The sequence below is a fragment of the Micropterus salmoides genome, unplaced genomic scaffold, assembly GCF_014851395.1.
Source record: "Micropterus salmoides isolate LMB-PRFRI ecotype aquatic unplaced genomic scaffold, ASM1485139v1 Ms_hic_scaffold_234, whole genome shotgun sequence".
Classification (NCBI taxonomy): domain Eukaryota; kingdom Metazoa; phylum Chordata; class Actinopteri; order Centrarchiformes; family Centrarchidae; genus Micropterus; species Micropterus salmoides.
Genome location: NW_024041529.1, coordinates 1 through 11,018, shown reverse-complemented (window position 1 = coordinate 11,018; position 11,018 = coordinate 1). Strand labels below are relative to the sequence as shown.

Here is an 11,018-nt window from a genome sequence, read left to right as displayed (position 1 = left end):
TCAGTGTTTTAATGCTCCGAGGAAAAACACACAACTCTGTGAATTGCCAGTGAGACTCCCACATTGTTTGGCTGGCATGAATACTAATGGCGCATATTCGGTTTCTAGAATGCCTTGTGCATTCAGTGACAAGTTATTTACTATTGTGTTGTGATGATTGAATCTCTGAATTAAATATTTAGATGCACCTGTACCAACAAATTTTGTGTTCTGTCTAACAGTTGCCCTATGTTTACCCTATGTTAGCCACTGTGTGTTTTTCTATATCATTTCATATAGCAACTGTAGATTGAAACTATCGGCTTATCTCGCTCTGAAAAGAGCCATGTGGCCTTGATAACCCACCATATCCCAGTCACGCTACTGCTGGACCTCTGACCCCAACCTCCTCCTCACCATCTCTCACCATCATACTGTGATTAGAGTGATCATCCCAGTCTCAGCCTCTGAATCTGCACCAGAAATCAGACGAACATCAACATGTAGATCCCAACATATCATAAAAAAAAGAAAGTAAACATTACAATTATTGGACTTTTTAAAGAAACTTCTGAGTTTAGGCAACTAAAACACTTGGTTAAGGTTAGAGACAGATCATGATTACAGTTAACAAAACTTTACTACTCTACTTACTCTCCTCTTTTACACCTTTTACGACATAGGGCCTCAATGAACTCCTTCTATTGTTCCCTATCCTTGTGTTGAGTGTCCCCTCAAAAAAGGTTCATCTTGGCCACCTCCTCCAGAGTTCTGTTTCAAGTAATTTTCAGTCTTCCAGGTTTTCCTTTGCCTTTGAGGAGTCCATCTCATCGCAACCTTTGGGATGTCTCCAAAGAAAGAACATGGCCCAGCTATTGCAGTCACCTCTGCCTTATATCTGGGATCGTGTTCTTGCTTTTGCTTTTCTGTATAATTACTAGGTTGAGATCTTGTTGATACAGAATATGCCACATAACCTTCTCAGGCATCCATTGTGGAATGCCTCATTCTTTTATATATCAGCTTTGGTCTCTCGCTGCCATTCAATGTAGAACAGGAAGGACATAACGTAACTCGTATATAGATGGACCTTTGTTTGTAGATATTGTTTGGGATTCCAGATGTTGAAGAGTTGGGAAAATGCACCCAGGGCTTTGCTGATAAAATTCCCTAAATAGTTCTTACCCAGAATAATGCACATGTATATATCTGCAACGTTGTTCTTCCATTCCATATTTATATATATTTCTACATTTATTTATGTCGACTGTATGTTTGTCTACGTGTAGCACCTTATCACCACAGCAAATTCCTCGTATGTGTAAAACACTACTTGGCAATAAAGCTCCTTCTGATTCTGATTCTGATTCTGATTAATAAATCCAAGTGGCACACCTATTATTATAACTGGTGCTGGAGGTTTTGGATTATTTGATATCACTTGACTTTGCACGTGTTGATTTTGAGACCTGTTAGCTCAGCAAATATACAGTTAAAAAAAGTCAATGTTGGGACACGAATCATCCAAAATGGACATAATTCCTAGGATACTGGTCTGGTCAACCACTACCATTAAAGGCAGCTAAAGTCTTTTTTTTTTTCAAATGCTGTATATATAGTGACTTTATCTTGACTATGCATCAGGCAGATTACTTGGCAAAATTGCTTGACATTTAAAGACAACTAGGTATTAATAAATGTCTAGCAAGGAAAATTAGAGTACAAGGATAAAGTTAAATAGATGGATAGACCATTTAAATTACAAAAGATGAGTGGAGATAGACTGTGGAAAACAAGGACTGAAAATAGCATTCCCTTGTGATCTTCTTTCATTTTAGTCTCAAGATGACCCACAGGAATCACATTATTTTTCTTCAGTTGGTACATCACATACAGTTGTTAAGGTTTGTGTTTTTTAGATGACACCAGGTTTCTCTAAATCTCCAGTATTACAGCCACTGCAGCCAGTATTGGTGCAGCAGGGATACCTCAAGCCGGACTGGTCACCATGGTGATAGTGCTCACATCCGTCGGGTTGCCAACCGATGACATCACTCTTATCATTGCAGTGGACTGGGCCTTGTAAGTAGCATGTGTGTTTACCTCCAAGACTTTTGTCTAACACATCCAAACTTATCCTACTGGGGCAAAAACACCGGAGCCCCATCTTCTTCAACTCTTCTTCATTTGGCCAAATATTTCAGATTTTAGTTCAACTCATTCATCTTCTCTCCCAAATGCTTTTCTCTACAGAGACAGATTCCGCACCATGGTGAATGTAATGGGGGATGCTTTGGCCACAGGCATCATGGCACACATCTGTAGGAAAGACTTCATGAAAGAGGGAGATGGGGTGAGTTTTATTTGTGGCTTCTTTTTCACAACTCTGACAAAATTACACGTCAACATTTTGTCATTATGGCGGAAAGGACACACATTTCTGCTGTCAGTAACTATCCAGCTCCTTTCAACAAGGTGAATCCTTTTTCCATGTCCTCTCTGACAATTTTTCTTGCTTCCCTTCGTGTGACCCTGTCGCTGCACAGGTGCCTTTGATCTGTGAGGCCAAACCCCCAATGAACAATCCACCTCTGACGAACTGTCACAACAACGGCAACTACCAGCCTCCTTCTGCAGGGGTGAAACACGAGCCTATTCCTTCCGACGTGGCCCGACTGATGCAGCTGGAGGAGGGCGTCCGGCCGGCTTCAGAGAGGAAGAAGCCTCAGATTCCGCCAAGGCAGCTCAAGAAAAGCAAAGAACAATGCGCCGTCGACATGAATGGTCTTGAGACCAACGTATAGCCTCCTCCTGGAGTTTGATGGGTTGTCTGTGTAGATGTGCTGATCAGAACCTCGGAGCAAAGGACACCTGTAGAGGTGGGAGGACAGCACGGCTCCTCTTCATCTATCAACTTATTAAGGGGTCAAAACCCATTGGTGACCAGATGTCCTAATAACTAAGAGGTAACCCTCTTAGTGGGGAAGCTGTTGGTTTATTGTCATTATAGCAGTGAAATACTTTCTGTAAGACAAGACAAGATGAAACTCATCCTTGGTGTGGACCTTCAGGGTGAGCTCGCACCTAATCTCCCAGACTCTGACCACAGGTGTGAGTACTTGCATTGATTAACTGATTTCTATTTGATATCTACATTTTTTATGAGTTTTTTGCCCATGTGTAACATGATAAGATGACGTGTTTATTATATTTTGTACTGCTGCAAGCAACCAGTCGTTTGCGTCATATCAGAGACAAGTGTCTGGTTTGAGCTAAATGATCAGGAGGCAAAGAGAAATGCCCACGTTGTTTAATTTTGCCTTAACAAAGCTGGTGGTGCTGACAGTGATGTGAAGACAGGACTGAAGAGCAGAAGCTTTAACTTTCCTTGTAGTCATGGTATAACTTTATTAAGCAGACAAAATAGAGATTTATACGGTTTCAAGTATTTGAACAGCCTCAGGAGCACTTGATTACATTAAACTTTCCTGGCACTTGAACAGCCTAAAACAACCACTGGTAATTCAACATAAACCAAGTGGTCCTTGTTTGTTGGTTGACTGGAATTTGCTACTACTTGCAATATATCAAACGACCTCTGATTATTCTAAATCTACAACTCATGAACTTACAGCTTTTCTACTGTATTAGTTGATATAACTTTCCACCATTATGCACTGAAGTCATTCAGTTGAAGGTTAGGCTTGGATCTTTCCAGGTCTGTCTTAATACAATACTCATTTTACCATGTACTGTATGTGGAAAGACTTATTTGGTCAATGTACTAATTCCTCCTGTCCACACTGGCCATTAAGTGATTGACAAATATAGTGTGCTGGGGCAGGTTTGGTTATTAGCAAAATATCAAAGATATTTAGAAACATGAATAAAGTTATTAATATTACAAAAAGGGACCAATAACCAATAAAGGGGTTTGCCCACCTATAAATGCCAATATTGAAACACTATTTTACATTAATAGGGTGGACAGTGAGGTGTGAATCTGAGCACTAACAATCACAAGCAGCTGTTATTACAGTACAATAAACAAATAAAATAACCACAGGCAACTACTCCTTCAAGGTACAATAGGATTCATTTACTTCAGCACAGATCAATGATCAAAAACGTCACGTCCCTATCATCTGAATGGCGGACATGACCACATGGGTGGATCAGCGATGATCCAAAATGGCAGGCAGACCCGCAAAGCTTCTTCAGCCAAAGGGGTTAGGAACCAACATGGTGGATACACCAAAATGGCGTGGAGCATGGCTGGAGTTTAGGCTGTGGATGTGTGCAAAGCATGTGTGTGTGTGTGGATGTTAGTATAGGAAGAGAGAAAGAAAAATTTACCACCCAGTTTTGTGCCAGCAGTGAATTGGACTTGGTCACGATAAAGTACAGGTATTGACTCTGCGTGCAGTGGCAGGAACTAATCACACAATCGGTTCCTGGACTTCAGTCTTGATAAAGTGCAGTTATTGGCTTCACACACAATGTAAGGAATAACATAAGTAGCGTTTTAACACGTCAACCTGTTTTAGGTGATCCTTCATCCCTCTCTGCTCAGATACTGATGATGTCCAGGTTGCTGTGCTGCAGTGAGAGGAAACATAGCAGCACGGCTGGTGATCACTATGCTTACCTGAGGGCCAGCATTTTGGTTTCAACTTCATGAACAGATACGTGTTGCCACTGTGTTCTTTATTACAGGCTTTTGTCTTACATACCGGCTGCTTTGTTAAGAATTCTGGCCTACATGAAGGCCGCCCTGTTTCCATAAAGTGAGGAGGTCATGGATGTATTACAAGAACCAGATCCAGAACTCAAAGATAGCACCCACGACTTGAATAAAAAATTGCTTGCTGAACACAAATGCCCCCCCAAAATTGTCGCATCTGCATTTGCTTCCACACTGTACAGCCCACTGCACATGTGAAATAGTGTTTCTCCTGCTAGGCCTGTGGACTTTACATTAGGATGATGTCACGTAAATAAAAATTCTCTCTTTTTTAGGCTCTGGGAAAGTTTTACAAATCTAAAAACCTCCATGGATTAAGAATTCATAATGCAAACAGTAATAATTTGACCTTTTTTGTAGGTGGTGTTCTGTAAACAGTTATACAAAGATCTCTTTTAGAATGGTGGTCTGTGTGGAAAACGCTTTTTGGACTGCCAGATTTTTTCATTGCAGCATGAGTGGTGGTGCCATATCCAGCTCTATTAATATCTATATAAAATGCAAAATATCACATTTTGGGCTTGACAGCAGACAATCTAGTACAATCTACTTTCATCTTTTTTTCTGACACTAAAATATACTATAGGCCTACAGTAAATCACTGGATAATGTTTCCTTGCTAAGCTGCTTAAATTAGCCAACATTGAACTTTAGAAATCACTTTTGCGTGGAATGAGATCTGTGGATTTTGTCCCTTATTTGTTCATGTCTGATCAGACAGAACAATGCAAATTTTGATCTAACATTGTTTGCGTGAATTTGACAGCTCGGTATTTGAGCAGCCTCTGATTATTCACCTCACAGGTACCAACTGTATAGTAAGATTTAGCCTGCTAGCAATATATTCACGGGCCCTGAGTAGGAAGGCATTGCTTTATGGCCAGTGTGATCAAGAGGCGTGTGAGTATTTTATTAAGATAGGCTTGTTAAAAACAGAACCTATCCCTGAAACCTGAATGTTCTCATGTGCAATTTCTTTATGGTACATTTCACATTTGTCACATAAAGGCTTCAATTTACTCTAATCCAATACTAGCCTACATATATTTTGTCATTTTGTCAACCAACATTTTTCTCATGATAACAGATTGTATTCAGAGATGTATTTTTCTATATAACTGTATCTGGCTTATATATATATTATATATGTATAAGCAGTGACATGCCCTGTGTGGGAGAAGACATTCTGGTGAATTTTAGGAAACAAACAGTCTTTTCAGCCTTTTCAAATAATTATTGCTGTGTTCAATGACATGTACATGTGACAATACTATACTGCTGTATGTGAAAGTGACACTGTATTCATAGCAATATAGTGAGTGTAATAGGATGAGTATTTTCAATGTCATATAAAAATATTTGCCATTTAAAAAAACAAAACAGGAATGGACTGAAGTAGCAGCAGCAGCATGGATTGAAGCTTCAGATATGTCGAAATTGCTTTTATGTTTTGGAATAGTTAATTCACAAGCACATGGCAAAAGAATAATATAAAAAAGATGATCAAGTCATCCACATTGTAGGTAGATTACTGCTTTCCAAGGGTGTTGATGTCATTGCAGTACCTCAGTGGGCACTGGCACTTTTCTGGAACATTCCCAACAAAATCGCGGGCAGTATCATCCAACACAAATACTTAACTCATGATCAAATTTTGTGTTCCGCAGTACAACAGAACAAGCAAACTGAAAAATAAATTGAGGCTTGTGATGAGTATTTGCAATTTTTTACATTTTGACAGTACAGAGATAAATCAATTACTTGGAAATATAAGAGAATCAACAATGAAATTATTGAGAGTACTTGTTGCAGTGTTTCCTTCAACAGCTTGAGATTTCTTAGGCTTTGTTGGTTCCAATGAGAACTTGGTGTTAAAAACACAAATTGTTTCACAGTATTTCTAGTATCACTTTTTCAAGCTGGGGACACAAGGCAGCCATTAACAAAATGACATAAAGCAGTGTGAACAACATCTGTCCTTTTTTTGTATTGATTCTGAAATATTTACATGGGGAAATTCACATTGACTTTTGTGAATACATTTTTTTTAGAAAAAAAGCACAAAATCACAATTAAATCTTGCATGTCAACAGTCAAAAACAAATATTAAAGCTCAGATATAAAGATATGCAATACTAACCAGCCCAAAAAATGGAAATTAAAGCAACTTCATCCGGTATCCTGCACCAGAAATATGTACAGTATCTCACAAAAGTGAGTACACCCCAAACATTTTTGTAAATATTTGATTATATCTTTTCATGTGAAAACACTGAAGAAATGACACTTTGCTACAATTTAAAGTAGTGAGTGTACAGCAGTAAATTTGCTGTCCCCACTAATGGCTGTGTGATGCGTTATTTTGAGGGGACAGCAAATTTACACTGAATACATGAAAAGATATAATCAAATAGTTACAAAAATGTGAGGGGTGTAGTCACTTTGTGAGAAACTGTCACTCTGTCATTCAGCACAATACATAATGGACCTGGGAAATGACATTCACAGGTTCATTTCCTTTTAAAAGCTTGTTCTGTCCTTGACACAATGCAGTCCAATGTCAGTTTTTTGAACAGGTCTTATGTTTCCTGTTTCTCCTCCATCATCTTATCACCCTCCGTCTCCTCTCTTTTAAAGTGGGGGTCGGTGTTTCCTGTGCCGATGTCCAACACTTGCAAGTTGGACAGGTGTGCGAAAGAGCTCGTCTACAGAGTTCACAGAGAGGCGGTTAAACCTTAAAAGGAAAAAACAGAGAGAGACAAGTTTGTGAAGTGTTTTCTTTCACATGACAGTTAGCCTTTTGATGACTGGGCTTTCAGAGGTCAAAAGCAAAATCCTCATGTGCCGAGGAGATGGTTAATAGACAGAAATTAAAATATCACATCTGTCTGGTGGATGAGGCATCTGACAGCTTCTGTCCACTCAGGGAGCAGTTTAGTGGGACCCATTTGTTGAGCACATGTCACACTGAACTTGTTTTGAGTTGATCAAACACAGTCACAGGTGTTTTACTCACTTTACATTAAAGCACTTCCGAAACATAAATCAACTGCATCTACTCAGGAAAGGCTTGCATATGTTGCAACACACATGGATCCTATTTCCACTTCCCCCAGTGATGCAGGCATTCCAGTGACTCTAAATATGCTCAGGTCAAAGGCTCCCATCTGTAGGGGGATTTTCGTAAAAAAAAAATACATAAAATGTGGCAGCAGCTGTTATGAACAACATGAAGGGCACAATAGCCTGGAAAGGGGTCAAGGCCTGTCAACACGAGCCATAAAGCAGCTAGGTTGAGGTCAGACTAAAAACCAAACAGAACAAAAGCCTTGAAAATGCTTGGCCAAAATCTCTTTACTCTGCTGTCTGACTGCTTTCAGCCGCAGTGCATGTGGATATAAGCCTGCCCTATGTGAAATAAACCAAAGTGGAAAATTTGCTGAATGCACACAAGTTAGAGGAGATGGAGAGATTAGATACCACACTGCAGTATTCTGCTAAATGAAGGCCAGTCCGACTGTCAAACAAACAGGCAGTGTTGATTAGTAACAGACCAGGACACAAGGGATATTTGTATAAAAGATCATCACAAGGTTTACATTTATGAGGTAAATATCCTTCATCTAACACTAAATCTATCATTTGTAAGACTGAAAGTAAATTTTGACAGTTAAAAGTAAGGTTTAAAAGTTTAAAACTAACATTTCAACATCTGTAATATCAGGTTTGGGTTAGGGCAGTGTTACAAAACTGAATAATTAGTTTGACATTTTGGAAAAACACTTTGAATTAGAAGACTGAAACCACTCTTGTGGGTGAGATAATTATGAAGCTACCACCAGCAGCAATTTGCGGAGTCCGACACTACTTTCATACATTCAGCACTCCTTTCAAAGATTGTGAGTTTTATGCACTGTGAATAAAAGAATAGAAATCCAAACCTTTACATTGTCCCTACTCTCACTCAGAACTGACTGTAAAAAATATGGTTTTAAAAAGGGGAAGGAACACTGGTTTATGTCTACCCGATTGTAGCTGTCCCTTAGAGACTTGCAGAGGAGTATAAACAAAAGCAACAATTTCCCAACATCTATTCCTCTTTCGCACTTGCATAATCATTTCCTGAGTGGAGATCAATCCAAATGGAAAAGAAACATATGCAAGGAGCCACCCACCAGAGGTCCACAATCCCCTTCTGCATGTGTCCTGCAGCTTGTGAAAACAATCATGGAGGATGAATGGAGTGTTGACAAGGATCTAACACCCGTTGAGTTATTTGGGAAGAAAATCAAGGACTGACAATTACCACAAACATGAGCTACAATCTCCTGCTTGATAAGAAATGGGTTTTTGTGTCCCTTACCGGAGGAAGATGCCTTTGATATTTGGAGTGCCTTCAAATGCTGAAGCAGGAACACTGGAGATGCGGTTACTTTGCAGGTAGAGGTACTCCAGAGACTCAGGCAGGTCTGAGGGGATGTGTGACAGCTGGTTGCCAGACAGGTCTAGTGTCTAACATCACAAGAAGCATAATGTATAATGAACATAATGAAACATTTTCACTGATCTATGTGATGAATCATACAGAAATATGCTTTATTAGTGTATTAACTAACTAATATCCCCTTTCCAATGCAGAAACCTAACAAAACAAAATTTAAAATGCAGCCATCTACTGTTCTCCATCCGTTTTGGGTGTAGGTTCCTGGAACACAATTTTGACACTACTTAGGAAGTGAAACTTACCATACAGTGATCACAAGGGAAGCATTTTAAACATCATTAAAGGTGATGAGATTGTTCAGCACTGCAAACCCATGTACTTGCCTCGACCTGAATTGACTGGGCTGCTTATGAATCTATCTCCCGTACATACATGCCGCTATCAACACCTCCTGTACATGCAGAACTGTTACCCATATTCCGAAGAACACAGAGGAAGGATAAGGAAGCATGAATTAATTTGCTTCCACTTAATACAGACTAATCCTCTTAATGTGCCCTGGACCCTTGTGGCCTCAAAGGTGCCAAATGCCTAATACTCTACCAACAACCCTGTTTCATGTATTTAGAGGCTCAACCCAGTAAATACAGAGACAACATACTCCCTGGCACCAAAATGCACATTCCAGGTTCCAGGTCAATTATGACTGGTCGAGCAGATGTGTCATCGCATCACAACAAGGACGATGTAAGCATGTGGCTGGCAGAAATGTGAAACGAAATTTAAAAAAACAGTGCAGGGAAAAAAGTGATAAATTACACAAGCTTACGGAAAAATAAAGGATTGCAATGCACGCAATGGAGCAAACCAAACCAACGCTTTTTTTGTGCCACTGACCGGCTTGTGCCAGCATCAGCAGTTCCCAGGATTCTCTGTTTGTGTTATATCTTCTGTATGTTCACAAACACTTTAACAAAATCAGCACCACTGGTTCCACTGTTCACTTCACTCACATGACAACGACAGCCTGATCCCTTTTTCCCTTTTAATGGTATACATGCGAATGGCCCAGTTTGTGAAACATGAGAAGCACAAGGAAGAGCCTCATTTCAAAGCCTCACAAGAATCTTCAAAGCCTAGGTTACAGGTTGTTAAGTGCCTGTGGTGAACAAGGGCTTCAAAATTTTTAACTATTATGTTTCTTCCCCTCCCTCACTCACTGTGAGAGCACTAAGCTCCATCCAGGCTCCCTGGTAGACTGAATTCAGTTTCAGCATGTTGTTGCCCAGGATGAGCTTTTGTAGCTTCTCCATGCCCGTCAGTGCGCCGTCTGGTATGGAGTTCAGCTGGTTGTTCTTGATTTTGAGCACCTGCAGGCTGCGAGGAAGACCCAGGGGCATCGAGTGAAGGCTGTTCCCTGACAGATCCAGGGTTTCCAATAAACGCATCTTCCTGAAGGCCTCGCGGTGCAGCTTGGCGCTGGTCAACTTGTTGTAGCTGAGGTTGAGCTCGGTCAGGGTGTACAGCAGGACCATGTCGTTGCGGCCAATTTCGGAAATGGAGTTGTGGAGTAACATTAGGGTCTTGGCCCGCCGAGGCAAGCCCCTGGGAACCCGCTCCAGCAAGTTATTGTACATGTGGAGAGTGTGCAGCTTCTTCAAGCCCTTGTGAAAATGTAAATGTAAGATTCAAAAGGTGATGCATTGTTCTGCAATAGGTCAAAATGTCTTTGTCAAAGCGGTTGAGCATATCATCTCTTCCAGTATCTACTTCCATAAAAAATACAAAATGAAATGTCCGTGTTTTACACAGTTGATTATTCGTAAAAGACCAAAAGAATATAAAATGAAA

The 11,018-nt window shown here is 40.1% G+C and overlaps 1 pseudogene; it reads right to left on the bottom strand.

Moving 5' to 3' along the window:
• Nucleotides 1–7,047: 7,047 nt before the first annotated feature.
• Nucleotides 7,048–10,852, bottom strand: LOC119918668 (annotated as a pseudogene).
• Nucleotides 10,853–11,018: the final 166 nt, after the last annotated feature.